Source organism: Emys orbicularis, chromosome 13 (genome assembly GCF_028017835.1).
Source record: "Emys orbicularis isolate rEmyOrb1 chromosome 13, rEmyOrb1.hap1, whole genome shotgun sequence".
Lineage (NCBI taxonomy): Eukaryota > Metazoa > Chordata > Testudines > Emydidae > Emys > Emys orbicularis.
Genome location: NC_088695.1, coordinates 18,608,588 through 18,623,517, shown reverse-complemented (window position 1 = coordinate 18,623,517; position 14,930 = coordinate 18,608,588). Strand labels below are relative to the sequence as shown.

At 50.9% G+C, this 14,930-nt stretch overlaps 1 pseudogene; it reads right to left on the bottom strand.

Moving 5' to 3' along the window:
* Positions 1 to 743: 743 nt before the first annotated feature.
* LOC135887543 (zinc finger protein 251-like) lies at positions 744 to 14,699 on the bottom strand (annotated as a pseudogene).
* Between the last annotated feature and the right edge of the window lie 231 nt (positions 14,700 to 14,930).

Genomic DNA, 14,930 nt, shown 5'->3' with positions numbered 1-14,930 from the left:
CCACCAAGTGTGACGGTCCACGCCCCTAAGGTTGCGGGCGGCGTGGACTATCCGCCACCGTCTGTCAACTAGCCCTTTAATCCAGGGCTGTATAGCCTAGTGGCCAAAGTCTATGACGTCCCCTTTGCCTCAAGGGGACGCAGCCTAACGGCAAGAGTCTGGAACCCAGCCCGTGGCTACCGGGCGGTAGGGCCTATAGGCCAGAGTCCCCAAAAGCAACCCGCGGGAGGAGGGTAGCGTGGCCTAGCGGCCAGAGTCCCCAAGAGCGACCCTCGGGTGGAGGGTAGCGTGGCCTCGCGGCCAGAGTCCCAAGAGCGACCCTCGGGTGGAGGGTAGCGTGGCCTCGCGGCCAGAGTCCCAAGAGCGACCCTCGGGTGGAGGGTAGCGTGGCCTAGCGGCCAGAGTCCCAAGAGCGACCCTCGGGTGGAGGGTAGCGTGGCCTAGCGGCCAGAGTCCCAAGAGCGACCCTCGGGTGGAGGGTAGCGTGGCCTAGCGGCCAGAGTCCCAAGAGCGACCCTCGGGTGGAGGGTAGCGTGGCCTAGCGGCCAGAGTTCCAAGAGCGACCCTCGGGTGGAGGGTAGCGGGGGGGTTCCTACCGAAACACGCTGAGATTCCCCGGGGGGGGGGGAGGTACCACTCTGTCACCCTCCCGGGGTCCCTTCCTACCAGAGTCTCTGCTGGGGTCTCCCAGGAGTCGACGGGTACTTGGTGCTCGGCGAGTTCGGTCGTCCCCTGGGTCTCCTCTAAGCACCGGGGCGCCGGCGGGCCGTGGACGGCGTCTCTTCCCGGCGTAGCCACCGGCTGTGGCTGGTCTGCCGCAGGACCTTCCCCGGCAGGTCCTGCGCCTACGGGCTCCACCCCAGACTGAGCCGGTCTCCCTCCCTTTATACTCCTATAGCACTTGGAGCATGCCCAGTCCACCCAGGGAGGCGGGACTTCCGCTGTCAGTCCCTGGGGCTTAACTCCTTCCGGGTTAAGGCGGGGTTGCCTGGCCCCTCCCTCTAGTCCCTGGGGCTTAACTCCTTCTGGGCTAAGGCGGGGTTGCCTGGCCCTGCCACAGCACCCCTTAAGGCTGCAACGGCAGAACTGCTGATTAAACACAGACATGTCATTGGATTTACAGTCACAATGGAAAGGGAGAGACAAGGCTCAAAACTCCCATCCCTTATTCCCAGAAACGCTTTTAAGAAGAAAAGTTTATTGACACTACAGCTGTGGAGTGCCTCCACACTGCACCGCACTCCAGCCCCAGTCATGGTGCGTATGGCCCCACGAGTGGTGAGTGAGGAGATGGGGGGAGGAGGAATTTTGGTTGCACAAAGCAATAACATTTCAGTCCCTGTTCCATGGGAACAAGTGCAAGGCAATGCCACTGAAGACTGGCACGACGTTCCACAGGTGGTGGTGGTTTTAGCTGATCTCTCACTCCTGAGGGTAACAAAGGAACAGAAAGCATAGCTCCTACTGAAGTCCTGAAGCTGCCTGGGCCTGTATGCCACTAGCCTGTTTACTGCAATGGTGCCAGCTGAACTCATCATGGACTGACGTGGCAAAGTGTCCTACCATGGAGGAAGAAATAAGGCAGCCCTCCCTAGAAGCTTTTGGGAGAGGATTTCAGAGCATCCCCATAAAAGTTTAATCAAGATGTCTCAGGACATCCCTATGTACATAAAGTGCCCCCCTTCCCCTATGCTTAACCTAGCAGGGGAATAAAAAGCACGTGTCATTTCTACCTCTGCTTGTTGTACCTCTACTTCTTGTATGAATAAAACAATGAAAAGTCAGTACCTGTGGCTTGTTATCTTGGGGATGGGCCAGGCACCATCTTTAAATTTAAACATTGTAAGGAAAAATGCATGGTCACACTTTCCCAAGGTACCTTCCCATACCTTGAGCCCATCCATGCTTGTCTGGCAGACTGACTAGACTACTGGTGGTGTCTTCAACAGGTCCTGGCTCCTGTTGCGTTTCCTCCCTCTCCCTTGTTGTCCTTGCCAAGGAGGGCAATCAGGAAAGGCATTTCAAAAACACGTGAGAGGTTTTGAAAGGGGTGGTGGCTTCCAGTCTCTGTGACCCTTGGGCAGTAGAGTTTACAACTGTGACCAGATCTGTCAGTGTCACAGGGAATGGGGCATTCTGGGACAGCTGCTGGAGGACTATGAGGTCAATAACAGGAGGAGCTGAGCTGAAGCCTCTGCAATGAAGGAGAAACTAATGAAGTGGGTCCCATGACACAGACGGAGGAACCGCAGTGACATACATCCCTGTTGCGTCTCAGGTGCCCGGGACAGAGGCAGCTCCCTGGGATCCAGGACTATCCCAGCCAGAAGAACAGGGGTGCTGGGAAGCGTGAAAAATGGTTCCAGGTTCCCCCAGGCATGAGATCTGCCCTTAACGCTCTGATTCTCTCTTTCCCCCAGTGAATGTGACTCTGGATCCAGACACGGCTCATCCCATCCTCATCCTGTCTGAGGATTGGAAAAGTGTGAGATGGGCAGACACACACAGCAGGATCTGCCTGACACCCCTGAGAGATTTGACACAGCCCTGTGTGCTGGGCTGTGAGGGATTCACCTCGGGGAGACATTGCTGGGAGGTGGGGGTTGGGGGATACTGGGTTGTGGGGGTAGCCAGAGAGTCTGTGAGGAGGAAGAGATGGATCAGCCGTAACCATGAGGGGGGGTGGGGGGGGATCTGGGCTGTGCAGTGCTGCAGGGGTCAGTTTCAGGCTCTCACCTCCACTGTGATCCTCCTGCCCCTGAGCCGGGTCCCCAGCAGGATCCAGGTTTGTCTGGACTGTGAGCGGGGGCAGGTGACATTTATCGATGCTGGTGACGAGGCCCCGATCTTCGCTTTCCCACTGGCCTCTGTACCTGGGAAGAGAATCCGACCCTGGCTCCGGATACTGGAGGCAGGATCCTGGCTCAAACTGTGTCCCTGAGACACGGGGTGGAGGGGGAGGGAGAGGAACATCTCACTGGGGACCCTGAAATCAGCCTCTCTACCCTCAGAAAGTGTAGTCTTTATGATCCCCTCCTGTGGACTTTCTATCATGCAGGAGGTTGCATCAGGTCTCACCTCTGTGCAGCCTCTGGACTGTCAAACCATAGAGAGCATTCAGTGAGCGAGGCAGAGAAGCAAATTTCATTGCCCCAGGGATTGTGCAGCCTGTTTGCCACTGTTCTCTATGATCCAGGAGGACTCTGGGGATCCTGGGTTAGACAGTGTCACTGAGACATGATGGGAACAGCCCACTGAGAATGAAAAAATGGGCTTCTCTAGCCAAATAATCCTAGCTCCTATGACCTGGAAGACTCCAGTCTACCCAACCATAGGCACCAACTTCTCCTGGTGCCGGTGGGTGCTCACGCCCCCCTGCCCCAACTGCACCCCTGCCCCTGTAGCACCAGGGATGGGAGGGGGTGCAGAACCCCTGGAGCTGCAGGAGGAGCAGAGGGGCCCTGAGAGGCAGGTATGGGGTTTGCAGGGTTACAATTGGTGGAGGGGCTGTGGACAGAAGTGATGTTGGGTTGGGGAGCAGAATTAATAGCTGGGCTGGGTACAGGCAGATGTGGGGGTGGCAGGGACACAGAATTAATTAACTGGGGTTTGGGGGAGAAAATGTAGGCTCTGCACCAGCAGGGAGCCTGGGAGAGGGAGACCCAGGGACTGGAGAGTGTGCATTCATCCCAATATCCAGTAGAAATGAGTGACTAGTGTAGACACTTCCTACATCGACAGAAGGGGTTTTTCCATTGATGCAGTTAATCCATCTCTGGGAGAGGCAGTAGTTAGGGCAACAAAGAATTCTTCCATTGACCTTTCTGCATCTACATCCAAGGTTAGATTGACCTAACTACATCACACAGGGTGTGAAAGTTTTCACAGCTCTGAGTGATATAGCTAGGCCGACCTAAGTTTTAGGTATAGACCAGGCCTCAGGAAGAATAAGGGTATGTCTACACTACAGTCGCTACTACAGAAGAGCTACAGCTGTGTCGCTGAAGTGCCGTAGTGTAGATGCTTCCTACACTGACAGAAGTGTTTTTTCCATGGCTCTAGTTAATCCTCCTTTCTGAAAGGTGGTAGCCAGGTCAATGGAAGAATTCTATTATCTACACTGGGGATTAGGTCAATCTAGCTGTGGCACTCAGGGTACAAAATTTTTCATAGCCCTGAGTGATGTCACTAGGTTGATCTATGTTTAAGTGTAGTCCTGGCCTATGAGGGGTTTCCCTGGAGCTAGCTGAAAACATGGGGTCAGAGGGATTGGCTGGCAGCTTGGTGTGTGTGAGGCAGAGAGCCAAGAGAAGCAGTCGTGAATGTGATCCTGGCAGGAAACTAAGATACAGAGCTTGCTTCAAGCACAGGGTTCCTTGGAACAGCAGATGTGGATTTTTGAGTAAGGAAACTGCCTGCAGTTGTTTGTTGCTACCGTGTTCAGGGCACAGGAATGTGTGGACATTCTTTGTAAATAATAAAGATTGCACCAAAGATAAATACCTGACTCCTATAATCAATTTCTCCACCCAGTGGAAGAACCTAGCATGGCCCCAAACACTGGCTAACTGCTGAGGTCAAAGGAGCAATGGTACAACCTGAGTCAGAATCTAGACCTATAGCAGTAAATGAGTTGTTGGGAAACATTTTCTGGGCATTCCAGCAGCAAAGAGCCTGTGCAGAGGAGTAGATTGCTGCTCATTGTGGACTTCAGCATATGCAGGTTTGTGTGCTGAACAATCCCCATTGTCCCTTCTCCTGACACTCCTCTCCCCAGAGTCAGAAAAATCCCAAACTAGAATCCCTGGCTTGTATATCTCCCCAAGCAGAACCAGTCCACACAGTGATTAGGAGCTCAGTATAGGCCCAAGGAGAATGATTGGAGGAGCCTGGGGTAGCTGGAATGGGGCAGGGTGGGGGTAGGATTGTTATTTTTCCTTTGGTCTATGGAGTTTTACAAAGATTAAACCTAAAATCTTCTTTCCAGCTCTTAGATGGTGTTTTGGATGGGCTGCAACCTTTAGACTGCGATGTCATAAAGCTTAGGAGATTTACCATAATATCACCCTTCAGCTCAAGAGTTGCTCTGGATTAATGTGTTGCTGACATTTTCATGCCTTGTCACTAGCACAAACCAGGTGCCTCTGACCTTAACCCATGGTTCCATGTAGCCCGTGGTTCCATGGTTCTACATAACCCATGTAGCCCGGCTGGTCCCAGGCCGGTGGCTAGATGTACAGCAAGACACAGCTAAGCCAAGGCTCCTCTGCACACACATTGTCACTGAAATAACCCAATGGGGTTTAGTTCCCACCTATTGTGGTTTCAGTGCATACACCCACCTCACAGGTCACTGGGCAGTGTCCTTTTGCCTCAGGGTCTTAAGGCCAGCAACCAAAAGTTCCTTTAACGTGCCCCTCCCTTCTCCCCCCACCCCACTCACAGTGAAGACCCAGAGTTCAGAGATGCATCTGCAGAGTTCACCTCTCCCCCTGGCATGGTGGGGGGGGGGGGTGCGGCTTGCTCACTCAGAGCTGTCCAGGCATTTGCTGTGGCACAGTCTGCCTGGCCAGTGACTCACCACTCCACTCATCCCTTCACCAGCCACTTGGTCACCATCCCACACTCTCTGGGATATCTTGAGGTCCTACCACTTAGCACAGCTCTCAGTGATTTCAGCCGTTAGGTGGGAAGCCTCATTGCTAGCACAGACAGAGCAGTCTATTGTACCAGAGACACTGTCCCGCAATAGGCCTAATGCTGAGCCCTGATTATCAGTGATTTCAGCTCTGTTGGTTTGTAACAAGACTCCCAGTTGAGTCTTAATCCACTCTGTCATTACACAGTAAGGATCAAATTGTGTCTGGGGCCCACACCAGCAGGCACAAGTATATCACCATACTCTCATGACTCCAGTGGGTTTCGGCACCCATGTCCCCTGCCTACCGAGTGCAGTTAGTTGAAGATGAGTCCCTCAATCAGGGTATGCCAAGCACAGTTTTTTTTTTTTTTTTTTAATGGAGATATCCCATCTCCTAGAACTGGAAGGGACCTTGAAAGGTCATCGAGTCCAGCCCCCTGCCTTCACTAGCAGGACCAAGTACTGATTTTGCCCCAGATCCCCAAGTGGCCCCCTCAAGGATTGAACTCACAACCCTGGGTTTAGCAGGCCAATGCTCAAACCACTGAGCTATCCCTCCCCCCTAAGTTCTGCTGCCCTTGATTCACACAACAAGGATAACAACCCTTTAGTACCCCAGCCCCCAATAACAAAGTGACTTGTGATCCAACACCAACCAAAAGTGACCATTTGGGAAAATCAGCCCCATCATGCTGAGCACCTAGGCAGGGTGGATGTGCCTAAGCAAACAAAGCCAAAGTCCTCTTCCCCAGCTCATCAGTAGGTGTTGGGGAGAGCTCATCCAGACCCTCCTTACATTAAGAATATCCCAATTCAATTGAGGGTACGTCTCAACAGCAGCTGGGAGGTGTGATTCTTGGGTACATGTAAACATGCGGACACTGCTGAAGTTAGCACACTACCAATAGCAGTGAGACTGCAGCAGCAAGGGGCTGACTTGGACTAGCTGCTGTAAATGTAAACAAATGTGTTTGTCTTAACGATTGGCTGAACAAGAAGTAGGACTGAGTGGACTTGTAGGCTCTAAAGTTTTATATTGTTTTATTTTTGAGTGCAGTTATGTAACCAAAAAAAAAATCTACATTGGTAAGTGCAACACTCATGATAAAGAGATTGCACTACAGTACTTGTAATGAGGGAATTGAAAAATACAATTTATTTTCTCATTTTTACAGTGCAAATATTTGTAATAAAAATAATATAAACTGAGCACTGTACACTTTGTATTCTGTGTTGTAATTGAAATCAATATATTTGAAAATGTAGAAAAACCATCCAAAAATATTTAATAAATTTCAATTGGTATTCTATTGTTTCACAGTGTGATTAATCACGATTATTTTTTGTAGTTAATTGCATGAGTTTACTGTGAATAATCAACAGCCCTAAAATAAACCATTAACAACAATGCTTTTTAAAAAAAAGCAAAATAGAAACTAATACAAAACACACTGAACTACAAAGTTCCCCTCCCTCTGGATCTGCTACAGGATTTGAATCATGTCTCTTCAGATCCCCAGCACACACCCCACCACTTCAGCTCTGGGAATAATTGCTGTGCTGTGTGTGGACAGCCACCAGCAGGGACAGGACACATGCTTTTCCAGTGGGTTACACAAGTATTTGCTAGTCATCAGTAGAACATTTATGATCAGGACTCTGGGTTCCTATTGCTGGCTTCACTGTGGTGGTGGTGGTGGTGGTGTGTGTGTGTGTGTGAGGGAAGCTCCTTAAAAGTGTGTGTGGGGGGGGAGGGGGGGGACACCAGCACCTGAACCATCACCCCGCCCCCTGCACTGCTCCTTTCCTGCAGCCCCTGTGCCATCCCTTCCCCTCAAGCTCCCACTCTTGCAATGCCCCTTCCCCACGAGGCCCCACCCTTGCCTGCCCCTTCCCCCATGAGGCCCCATCCCCTGCTCACTCTCTGCCCCTCCCACTGTTCCTCACCCTTATGGCCACTAAAAAGAGGGCGGACATAACCCTCCCACTTCTAAAAGTGACGGGGCCATGGCCCCCTCCCCACCCTATTCTGGTACCCCTGGTGTGCCATAACGGTTCGCAACAGGAGAGCCAACAGATATTTGACACTTTGAGACTAAAGCCGGTGGGGATGAGTAGCTAATACCTGGGGCTTCCACACTAGAGACCCTAGTTCTAGTCCCCATTTTGACCTTGTGTAACTTCTCTGTTAACTTATTAGCACAATGGGCTGCAAAGGTGTCCAATACTAGATTGCGTTCTAGGGCTGGGGATATGAAGTCATGGTCAGCCATAAGAGATGGGAGCACTCAGTAGAAGTGAGATGATTTGTACTCATGGCTTCTGGCTCGTTTCACTGTACCCGAGCCCATGTGTTTTGTCCTTGTCATTGGATAGCATCCCCCCTCCCCCATCCCCCCGTTCCGCTCAGCAGTCTGGGAATTGTCTCATTGGACAGTCAGCTGCAAGTCACATGGACTGAGGGACTCATCTCGCCAGCCTCCTCCTCAAAGCTCCTGGTGGGCACTTCTGTTGGCCAAAAGTAACTGCGTGTGCCTGACTGATGACTACAGTTCTCAGGCAATATGTTCACCAGCAAAAAAACCAACCCAGCAGCGAGATCCTCTGCCTGAGCCCATCCACCAGAGCTGACAGCAGGAAGACTGACTGGTTAGAAGGAAATTTACAACCGTGTAACCAGTTTGCCTTTCATAATCATGACAATGTATCTCATCACAGTATGAGTCAGGATCTGTAACAATATTGTATCTGGTTGCTCATGAAGTAACCCGCTGCTTCCCCAGCAGCATCTCGGCTCAGCAGGCCTTTCCCATTGCAGTTGCAGTTCCTATTCTGGTTCCAGAAGGCCACTCCCCAGATTCACTGTTGAATCTGAGCTCAAAGCCACCCTGCCGCAATAGACTCTTGGATGCAGTGCCCAGCCACATGAAACAGCCGCAGAATGAAGGAGTGCGACTCATGGCTAGAAATCTCCAGCCATGCATTATCCAGCAAAACAGCAGATAAATAATTTCAGCTCACACCATCCAGCTGCAAGAATGGATGAATTCCTCAGTGCAATGCATTAAATAGCTGCATCATTGTACCAGCTATACGGCAGCCCCTGTAACTAGCCACATCCCTGGCAAGTGCTCCATTCTCACCGCAGCTGGAGTTCCATTTCTGGTCCCACGTGGCTGCTCCCCAGTGTCACCCAGGCCCCCTCTGTCTGTCCCCAGATCTCCTCCTGCAGCCAGACTGGACAAGACTGAGAGCCTTGGGGCCTGGAGTTCTCTGGTTAGCCCATCCCCTGTACAGCGCAGGAGCCCCTGGGCCAGCTCCCTGCACACCTGCTGCCATCTGCAAAGAGCCAGGAGTCCATGAGAGCTGGGGAGACCGTGCAGGGAAACAGAAGCAGTAGCTGCCAGGCTAAGAACAGGCGTGACTGCTGCCTTCTTGGCCAGCACATGCAGCACTGAACCAGGCACCCCTAGAGCTCTCTGTTTATCCCACACCCTGTGCAGTGCAGGACCCCTAGTGCAAGATCCCCTCACCGCTGCCCTCGGGCCCCAGCCCTCACCCGGGGGACAGGAGCTTGGTCTCTGTGGGCCAATGAGTCCCTGGTCTCTCTGCTGGGGCTGACAAAAAGGGAGAAAATCAGTGTGGGCCTTGCTGGGTGTGGTTGTGTGAGATGGGGTCATCTGCCCCACTATGGCCCAGACTGAGATCCCAGCACATTCCAACCACTATCACATGGACATTCAGCTTCTGTATGCTGGTGGGGAGGCTTTGGGTCATTGCCCTGTGGGAGCTGCTGGGGGAGGGAGGAGATTTCCTGCTCACAGCCCTGATGGGCCAGTTTTACTTTAGTTCCCCACCAGAAAAGGAGCCGGGACTGACAGATTATGGGTGAGGGAGAGAGATTTGTGTCTCTGTTTCCTCATCCCTTCCTCCACAGGGACCTGATTAGAAACAGGGGATCCCTAGTGGAGAAGCCGGTCTAGGGAATGCAAGCAGAACTGGAGGGAGATGGGGGTCTGGGCAGCTGTGTCCAATATGTGAGCACAGAAAGCGGCTGGTTATTCAGAGACAGCATTTTAGAGCAGGCCTGAAAATGATGCACTTTCACTCCTGTCTGCTTGTAAAGGGAAATCTACAAACCCCATATTGAGCAAAGGTTTTTAGGGGGAGGGGAGCCCCTCCTGCCTGCAAGCAAGCAGCCTGACCAGATCCCCACACAGCTGCCTCTACTGCCAATAACAGAGGCAGGCTCCCACAGCTGCAACCAGTAAGGGAGACAAAACCAGCTATAAAAGGAGAGAGCACAGAGATGGTGGATAGGCATGGGCAGAAACAATGGAGTCCTCTCTATCTTGGGCTGACTCTATAGACACAGCCCAAAGGAACTGATGCAGACTGCTAGGTCTAATTAGATCCTAGGGGCCAACTGAAAAAAGCCAATTGGGGGTAGTAGAGACCCCCTTGAAAGACCACATCAAGGACTGGTGACATCACCATTATCACCTGACTGCACAGACTGACCTAGTGACTGGGGGGAGGGTCAGGGAGATGATAATCAGAAAAATTCTGTGCATGTGTGTGTCCATCTGTTCCCTTATCCTCCTTTCCCAGGTTCTGGCTGCAGGTTTTCCCCAGACACTTTACTCAGAAGCAAACTGTTTCAGATTAAAACATAAAACAAGATTATTAACGACAGAAAAATCGAAGTGAAGTGATTATAAGTGATATCAAACAGCTCAAAGCAGATTATCTAGTAAACAAACAAAACCACAAACTAAGCCTAAAAGACTAGAAAGATTGGATATGAATTAACAATTTTTCATCCTGACTGATGATACAAGCAGGCTTGCAGATGCTGAAGACACAAGCTGCACTTGCTTTGCAGCTTGGGCTCCCTATCCGTTCCAAGTCATTTTCTTTTGGAGCTTCTTTCAGGAGGTGTTCAGCAGTGGGAGAGTGAACAACCACCAATGTCGTCACTCCCTTACATAGCTGTTCCATATAGCAGAAACCCTTTCTTTCAACCTTGGTTCCCAGACCAGTTTGTGGAAAAACATAGGTACCCAAAACAGAGATCAGTGTCATGTGGTCTGGTCACATGCCCTTGCATACCTTGCTGAGTCATAGCACCCATTACTCATAGGCTGTCTGGAGCGTACTCAGGGGGGGGGATGAGATTCTCCTATAGCCCATTGTTTCCCCCGATGGCTCATTACCCAATATAGGCCCTTCCCAACCAGCTGTCTAGACTGGAAGCATCTTGCCTAGTGGGTGTCACCCAGGTGTAACTACATTTGAAATAAAGATACAAAGGCTTTGTCTACACTAACAACTGCTGCGGCTCTTCCAGCACTCTGAAAAACCCACCCCCACGAAGGGCAGCTAACAGCACTGGGAGCATGGCTCCCAGCCCTGGTGCCACTACACTGGCACTTTAGAGCGCTGAAACTTGCATCGCTCAAGGGCGAGTTTTTTACACTCCTGAGTGAGAAAGTTTCAGCGCTGTAAAGTGCCAGTGTAGACAAGGCCATAGTCATGATTCATAACTTCAGATACCAAAATGATACATGCATACAAATAGGATATTCATATTCAGCAAATCAGAACTTTTCCAATGACATCTTACATGACCCCTCTTGTACAAAATGCATCATAATTATGCCATAATATCATAGTAATAGTACTGTGAAGAATATGGGGTGTAGTGTCACAAGCAGTTTCTCTCTCCCTTCCGCCAGCAGGTTACCAGGAGGCAGGAAGGCCCATCAGTTCAGCAGCCAGGGCTGCAGCAGGGAGGAGAGGCTGATAGGGACTTCTCCTCCTCTGCCTGGGGTTTGCTTAGACCAGGCAAAGCCAGAAGGTCACTGATCAGCTGCTGCTGGAACCTGCCCCTAGAGACGGGCAGTTGGAAACTTGAGAGCCAAATGCCACTGCTGTGTGTGGGAATTGGGAAATGGAGTTTTTACTAAGGCCAGCCCTAGTCAGGGCACTGAGAGAATTTCTCTCCTTTGTGGAGGAGTCTCTGCTGTCCAATGTGGTGTTAGCTCCAACTAAGCATTTTTCGTGCTAAGGACATCTGAGAGGCTCTTCCCTGTGTGGATTTGCTGATGCTTGATGCCCTGTGAGCACCAAATGAAGCTTCCCCCAATTCAAGCTCTTTCTTCTGTGAATTATCTGATGGGGAATAATGTGTAAGCTCACACTGAATCTTTTCCTGCAGTTATTGAAGCTTTTCCCACAATCCAAGCATTTATGGGTTCTCCCTCTTGTGTGGACTGTCTGATGTCAAGCAAGGTTTGATCTTCAAATGAAACTTTTTCCACAGTCAAAGCATTTATAGATTCTGTCCCATGTGGATTCTCAAATGTTTATGAAGTTATGAGCTGGGACTGAAGCTTTTCCCTTCATCCAAGCATTTATGGGGTTTCCCTCGTGTGGATTCTCCCATGCTTAATAAGGCTTGAGCGCTGACTGAAACTTTTCCCACAGTCCAAGCATGTAAAAGGTTTCTCTCCCGTGTGGATTCTCCCATGCATAATAAGGCTTGCGCGCTGTCTGAAACTGTTCCCACAGTCCAAGCATTTAAAGGGTTTCTCTCCCGTGTGGATTCTCCCATGTTTAATAAGGCTTGAGCGCTGACTGAAACTGTTCCCACAGTCCAAACATTTAAAGGGTTTCTCTCCTGTGTGGATTCTTTCATGGCTAATAAGGCCTGAGGTCCGACTAAAACTTTTCCCACAGTCCAAGCATTTATAAGGTTTCTCCCCCGTGTGGGTTCTCTGATGTATAATAAGGGTTGATGGTGCACTGAAACTTTTCCCACACTCAAGGCATTTATATGGTCCCTCTCCTGTGTGGATTTTCCCATGGCTAATAAGGCCAGAGCTCTGACTGAAACTTTTCCCACAGTCCAAGCATTTATAAGGTTTCTCTCCCGTGTGGATTCTCCCATGCTTAATAAGGCTTGAGCTCTCACTGAAACTTTTCCCACAGTTCAAACATGTAAAGGGTTTCTCTCCCTTGTGGATTCTCCCATGTTTAATAAGGCTTGAGCGTTGACTGAAACTTTTCCCACAGTCCAAGCATTTTAAAGATTCCTCCCCCATGTGTGTTTTCTGATGTATAATAAGGGCTGATGGTGCACTGAAACTTTTCCCACACTCAAGGCATTTATATGGTCGGTCTCCTGTGTGGATTTTCCCATGGCTAGTAAGACCAGAACTCTGACTGAAACTTTTCCCACAGTCCAAGCATTTATAAGGTCTCTCTCCAGTGTGGATTCTCTGATGTACAATAAGGGCTGATGGTGCACTGAAGCTTTTCCCACAATCAAAGCATTTATATGGCCTCTCTCCCGTGTGGATTCTCCTGTGGCAAATAAGGCCTGAGAGCTGACTGAAGCTTTTCCCACACTCAAGGCATTTATAGGGTCGCTCTCCTGTGTGGATTCTTCCATGGCTAGCAAGGCCTGAGTGCTGACTAAAAGTTTTCCTACACTTCAAGCATTCATAGGGTTTCTCTCCTGTGTGAATTCTCCCATGCTTTATAAAGCCAGACAGCCAACTGAAGCTTTTCCCACAGTCCAAGCATTTATAGGATCTCTTTTTTGTGTGATTTGTCTGCTGGGCTGTGGTTTCCTTGGGACCATTGCCTCCTCTCCCACATTCAATAGATTCATCCACTTTCTCCCTTGGGTTGTTTCCCAGCTTCCTCTCTGACCTGCGCCAATTACTCCAGGCTGTTCTCTGTTCCAAGCACTGGGAAAAATTAGTGTCAGATCTCAAAATGGTCCCCTGTATTTCCACTTGCTCAGGTCCTTCCTGCTGTGGACTCTCCTCCTCGTTCTCACTCTTTGTCTTGTCACCTGCTGGGGGAGAGGATCCAGGCAGGAGTCATTGCCTGGGCTGGTCGAAAGGACAGAAAGGGGAATAGCAAAGAGGGAAAACACCACAATAACTGTTGGGGAGACTGAGAAATTGGATTCTGCCTCCACATCCCATCCAAACATTCACAGGGAAGTGAAGTCAGGGAGAAAACTCCTGACAGCTAACAGGGTGGGTGGGAAGCCATGAGCGATATCTGCCATGCTGACCACAACCTGACCTGAGTGAGATGAGGCAGAACTGAGGGGGCTCATAGCACATTTTGGAGATTTTCAGCTTTTTCCTTCATTTGCCAGTTTCTGTGTCAGTATCACTGGCTCCTCACCTGTGTGGGTGTCTCTTGGGACCTTCCTTTCCTCAGAGGCTTGGAGATCCGGGACCCATGGCTCTTCCCCTGCTTCCAGCCGGGCGACCAGGTCAGGTTTGGGAATGGGGAGTCCTGCTCAGGGGGTGAAATCAGGCATGAGCAGAGTGCACAGAGGATTGGTGGAGTATTTGTCACAAAGGGCACATCTCGAGTTTAACTTGACCCCATTATTTGCTGGGGGGTTGTGGGATCTGAACAGATGGGAACATGGTCACTGAACCCCCTTGGAATCGGGCGATGTCTGGAGGGGAGGGGAGTTGTCACACCCTCACTGGGAGTTTTCAGGGGCTGTGTGCTCTGGGGGACTTGCTGAGGCACATGCAGCTCTGACGTTAACCCCCTGCCTCTGTTTAAACCTCAGAGCCCTCCCCACACATGGAGCTAGTCCCATGAAGGAAGGTACACAGAGAACCTGTTTGAAGAGAGCATTAATGCAGAGAGGATAATACTCTACTTCTGCCCCCATGACAGCTGGAGGGATGGAGATGAATTAGCATGTCCATTAGCTCCATGACTCCCTTATCCCATTGGAGGGGGTTTGGAGGAGAATGGTTCTCTAACCCTGGAGCTGTGGACTATGTGACCCATTTCCCTCTAATCTAACTGACCAGGGAAGAACCTGACCAGGTGCAGAAACGCAGGCCCCAGGGCTTCAATAGCTGAGGGGACAGGAATCCTTACCCAGCGAGGTCACAGTCTCATAATTCTCCTGCATGACGTCCCTGTAGAGGGCTCTCTGACCAGGGTCCAGCAGAGCCCCCTGCCCCTCGGTGAAATACACAGCCACCTCCTCGAAGGTCACCGGCATCTGAAACAACAGGTGCTCCCCACTCAGTGCCTGGTGCCCCAGCCACAATCCCACTATTCATGGGGAAAGAAGCCCCAAAATAGGACAGCTCTGGGAGGGCCAGTGGAGCAGAATCCCACCTCCACCTTGCTCAGAGTGGCCAGGAGGCTCCAGGGAACAGAGAGAAGGCGAGAGCCCCTTGTACCTCCCAGCAGATGGGGAAGTGTGGGGTCTTCTCATTTATCACCCATC